The following is a 5,942-nucleotide window of genomic DNA, read 5'->3' as shown; positions in this document are numbered from 1 at the left end:
GCTGACTATCTCAAGGAGGCGGAGAGAGGGGGAAGGAAGGATAAGGGAAGGGGAGAAGGAGAAGAAGGGAGGAGGAGGGAGAGAAAGAAGGGAGGAAGGAAACGATAGAAATGAGGTAGGGTGAGAAGGAAGAAGGGGAGAGAGGAGGATGAGAAGAAAGAAGGGAGGAATAGGAGGGAACGGAGAAAGTAGAAGGGGGGAGGGAGATGGGAGTTAGGAAAAGGTAGAAATGAGGGAGAGGGAGAAGGAGGAAAGGAAAAAGGAGAATGATAAGAGAAGGAAAGAGGGGGGAAGAAAAAGAGTGAAGGAGGTGAAGGGAAAAAGAAAAATAAAGGGAAGGAGATGATGCGAGGAGAAGAAGTAAGAAGTAGGAGGAGAATAAAGGAGGAGGAGGAAGGAGAGGCGGTGAAGGGAAGACTCTTCTTGTTCCCGATTTTATCAGCTGCGCAAAAGAGAGGGGAGGAAGCAGGGAACTTTGGAGGGGTGGCGCTTGTTTTCATATGTGTGCAAGTGTATGTATGTATATATACATACATATATATATGTATATATATATATTTATTATATATATAAACATATGGTATGTATGTATGAATATATGCATATATTTATGCGTTGTAATGATACATGAAGGAGAAGGTAAGAAAATTAACGAATATGCAAAGACATTATCGCTTCAAATAAAGTTATTTCAGCAACGAACATTTGCCTCATTATAAGATACTGCTACGTAACTGACATTTTACGATCCAACAAAAGGACATTCCTAAACTGCACATCAAGATAGTGAAATGTGAAGTGGATCCCCGTAGGCTTCTGTATGTTTTCATTGCCCTCTAACCTAGACATTCCAAGTAAAACCAAGTAAATTATAATGCAAACCAACAAACAAACAAAATACAAAACGAAAAAATAAATAGATAAACGAAAAAACGAAGAAATATGGACCTCAATTTCGTGCCTCATTTTACCCCAACAATAAACTCTACTAAAAAGGGGAAAAGGGACACCTCCTTTGGCTACTTTGAAAACCTACTCCTTGAGTCGGGTTCTGCTTGAAGGACTCTGAGATCTCTGTTGAATTATTTGCAAGAAAAGGGAGGGGGAGAGAGAGAAAAAGAGAGAGAGAGAGAGAGAGAGAGAGAGAGAGAGAGAGAGAGAGAGAGAGACGGACAGACAGAGACAGAGAAAGACGGAGAGAGAGAGAGAGAGAGAGAGAGAGAGAGAGAGAGAGAGAGAGAGAGAGAGAGAGAGAGAGAGAGAGACATAGACAGACAGACAGACAGAGAGAGAGAGAGAGAGAGAGAGAGAGAGAGAGAGAGAGAGAGAGAGAGAGAGAGAAAGAGAGAGAGAGAAAGAGAAAGATACAGACAGACAGCCACATACATACATGTAAGATCAAAGACATATATAAAGAGAGAGAGCATATCTCTTCTAAGGTATTATATGATAACAATCAGTAAGATTAATGAGAATGATGAAAATTATAATGGTAACAAGTATTAATAATGAAAATCAAAGGTTTAAATAATAGGAATAATAGTAATAACAACAGTGATACTAATAATGCTATTGATAATGATGGCAATTATGGTAATGGTAATGAAATACTGATAATAATAATGATAATGATGATGGCAATAGTAATAACGATAAGGACATTGATAATGATAATAATGATGATACTATGAATGACAAAAAGGATAATAATAATTTTCATTATAATGAAGTTTAAACATAGCAAATATGATAGAAATAATGATAATGATAATAACTATAATATTGGCAATAATAATAATTATAGTGATAATGATATTAACAAGAACAACAATAATAATAATAATGATGATAGTATCACTCATAATGAGGATATTAATGCTGATGATAATAACAATAATAATAATAAGAAGAAGAAGAACGAGAGGGATAATAAGAGTAATAATAATAATAAGGATAATTGTTATTATCATAATCATTGTTATTATTACTATTTGTTATTATTGTTATCATTATGAAAATAGTAATGATAATAACAATGAAACTAGAAATAACAATAAAAAATAACAAAATTATAACCATAATACTAGTAATAGTAATGATAAAAACAATTATGATGATAATCATAACAATAATGATGATAATTATGGTAACGATAAAGATAATAACAACAATACATGGTAACGATAACAGTAATAACAATAGCAATAATAACGAAAAGAGTTAAACAAACAGCAATAGGCATTTCATGATTTGAAAATACCTTCCTATCGTTTCACCAGCTATTTCATTTAAATATCAGTCAGAAAAACAGAATCAACATTGCACGGACTCTTTGCAACACGGACTCCACTCTCCATGGCGAAGATATCCCTTGCATTTAAAAGCTTAATAAATTGTTTTGTTATCGGACAAGAGATAACAATCCAAGTGGTCCTTGAAACTATGATATTTTTTTCTTTCTAGTACCGTAACGGTGAGTGCGGATTCAAAAAAAAAAAAAAAAAAAAAAATTCTTCTCTTCTCTTCTCTTTATTTTTGTTTTTGTTTTTTTGCACTCTCTTTTTTTTTTTTTTTTCTTTTTTTCGTTATCTGTGAGGCTCTCTGTTTCGAGGTACTTAATGTTGATGGGGAGGGTTAGGGAGAGAGAAAGAGAAAAAGAGATAGAGAAGGGGAGAGAGAGAGAGTGAGAGAGAGAGAGAGAGAGAGAGAGAGAGAGAGAGAGAGAGAGAGAGAGAGGAGAGGTAGAGAAGGTGAGGTCAGAGTGAAATGGGGAGAGACAAAGAGGGAAAGGAGGTTGAGAGAGAGAGAAAGAGAAAGAAAGAAAAGATAGAGAGAGAGAGCGAGGAGGGGGGCGGGCACAAAGAGAGAGATCGAGAGAAAAAATAAAATGGGGAGTTGAGAGAGAGAGAGAGAGAGAGAGAGAGAGAGAGAGAGAAAGACGGAGAGACAGAGACAGAGGGAGAGACAGAGATAGACAGACAGGCAGACATACAGACTGAGAGAGTGATGGCTAGAGCTAAAGGAAGAGAGGACAGAGGAAAGAGAGAAAAAGAAAGAGAGTTGTTAGATGAAAGGGGGAGAAAAGGAAAAAAGAAAAAGAAAATGGGGAAGAGAAAAACAGCAAGAAGACTGATAAATAAATGAAAATAAATAAAGAAAGAGAAAAAACAAAAGAATACAAAGACAGAGAGAAAACAACAGAGAGACAGAGAGAGATAATTAGAGACCCCCCCCCAAAAAAAAAAGACATTTAAACACACAGAACCCATTACAACATTCGAATATTCTAACGCGGTACCGTTTAATCTCAGAATACACGATGTGTTCCCTCCCCCAAACCCCCCCAACATCCCCCCCCCCCAACACCATCCACCCAACACCACCAGCCCGCATGCCTCTTTAAAAAAAAAAAAAAAAAAAAAAAAAAAAAAGGAAAGAAAACTTCGAACGAGATTTACCGCTTTATTGCTTTGGCACGCAGACTTTTAACGCTTCATAATGTGCTTCCTGTTTTATGCTTTACGATAGCCATGCTTCAGTACTAACCCGACAGGAAGGGAGAAATGCAGTCGGGTTTAAATGACGGTTAAATTACTGCTGTTATGACTGTTATTGTTACATGTGTGTATAGGGGGAGTGGGGGTATGGATAGGTACGTAGGTAAGTGCATTTACATCTGTTGTTTTATGTCTGTCTGTCTGTTTATCTGTCTCACTCTCTGTGTGTCTATCTATCTGTCTAGCCATATCTCTATTTAATTGCCGACCTTTTTTTTCTATTTCTTTCTTTCCTTTTTTCTTACTTTCTCTTTCTTTCTTTCTTTCTATCTTTCTTTTATTTTATTTCCTTCTTTTTTAACTTTCATTTTCTTTCTTTCTTTCTCTCTTTCTTTCTTTTTTCTTTTGCTCTTCTTTAACTTTTTTTTCTTTCTTTCTCTCTTTCTTTTATTTTCTTGCTTTCTTTCTCTCTTCCTTTCTTTCTTTCTCTCTTTTCTTTACTTATCCCTTCGCCCTCTCCTCACCCTACAACGCCTCATATCCACCGACCCATTTCCCTTCATCTTCTTTCCCCTCGCTTCTTCCCCTTATCTCTTACCCTTCCCCTCTCCCCTCCTCCCCTCCCCTACCCTTCTCCTCCCTTCCTCACCTTACCCTACCCTTATCTTTTCCTTATCTCCTCCTCTCATATTTTCTCTAAACCATCCTTCTCTCCTCTCTCTCTCTCATCTTACCATTTTCTATTCGCTCTCCCCTCTCCTCTCCTCCTCATCTCCCCTTTCCTTCTCTCATCTCTCTCATTCCCTTCACCTCTCCCCCCCCCCTCTCATCTCCCTCTACCATTTCCCTCTATCCCTTCCCATTTCCCCTTCCCTTCCCCTTCCCTTCCCCTCCCCTTTCCCTTCTCTTCTCCTTCCCTATCACCTCCCTCTACCCGTTTCTCATCTCACCCCTTCCTCAACTCCCCTTCACCCCTCCGTACCCCCTTTCCCATCCCCCCTTCACGCCCTCACCCCTTCCCGTCCCCCTCCCCACCCACCTCCTCAACCCCCCTCCTCACCCCCCATCCTCACCCTTTTCCCCTTCCTCCCCACCCCTTCCACCCCTTCACTCCCCCTTCCCTACCTCCCTCCTCACCCCTCCCTCACCCCTTCCTCACCCCCTTCCCTCTCTGACCCTCCCCCCCTTCCCAAAATCCCACAACCGTCCTCCCCGAAGCTAAGATAAACATGGCCATTACCGGCTATATCATCTTCTATGAATAATAAATCAAAGGCATTGGCCAGTCGCATCCTCAAGAATCCAAGACTGGCCACAGAAACAGGCCAAGGGAAAGGGGGGGGGGGGGGAGGTGGCCAGGGGGGAGAAAGATATCCAAGGGGGAGGGGGAGAGGGCCAGGGGGGGGAGAGAGGGCCAGGAGGGGAGAGAGAGGGCCAAGGGAGAGGGGGGGGGGGAGGGATAGCCAAGCAACAGGGTTATTTTATTTATTAATTTATTTATTTATTATTTTGTCTTTGCTATTCTTATTATCTCTCTTATTTTGTTCTTTGGCCTTATTTCTGTTTTTTGCCTCTTTCTTTGTTTTATTAGTATTATTATTCTTTTTTTTCTCTCTCTTCTTCTTCCCATTTTATTGTTTTATCTGTATCTCCCCTTTCTTCTTTCGTGATCAGTCTTCTCGTTTTTCCTTCTTCCTCCTGCGTAAATTTTCCCTCACCGTTTTCTTAATTTTCTTCTTAGTTTCTTCTTCATTTTCTTCTTCACTTTCTGGGGATAGTAAAGAGGAATAGGAGAAATAAGAGAAGACGGAGATTAGTATCGGGTTTCGGGGTAAGGAAGATGAGGAGAGAAAGAAGAGAGAAGAGAGAAAGGATAGGCAATGATAAAGGGTGGAAGGGGATGGATAAGAAAAGGGTGAATAAGAAGCAGAAGAATGGAAATAGCTGAGAAGAAAATAAAGGAATTGGGAAAGCAGAGGAAAGGGAACTGAGATAGAAAAAAAAAATTCTTCCCTATTAACATCTTTTCACTTTTTTTAAACCTCTTTCTTCTTATTAAATTACTGCAACTCAATATTCAAACGGACAGCGGTCAAAATAGGAAGGAATTATGCAACATCAATTTTTTTTTTCTTTCTCTCTCTCTCTCTCTTATTTTTTTTTTTTTTTTTTTTTTTTTTTTTTTTTTTTTTTGCATAATCTGAATGCCGGCTGATTAATTATTATTCGGACAGTTAAAAATGTATTTATTCGGACACTATTACATATACCATACGAGGGCGTTACAATTCGCGTGAATAAAAAGGATCAACTTTATTTTTACGCACAAAACGGTAGAAGGAGGAGACGGAGGAAAAGAAAAAGAGGGAAGGAGAAAGAGAATAAGAAGGAGAAGGAGAACAAGAAAAAGCGGAAGGAGAAAGAGATGGAGAATGAGGAGAAAAA

Source organism: Penaeus chinensis, chromosome 19 (genome assembly GCF_019202785.1).
Source record: "Penaeus chinensis breed Huanghai No. 1 chromosome 19, ASM1920278v2, whole genome shotgun sequence".
Lineage (NCBI taxonomy): Eukaryota > Metazoa > Arthropoda > Malacostraca > Decapoda > Penaeidae > Penaeus > Penaeus chinensis.
Note: the sequence above shows the minus strand (reverse complement) of the source record.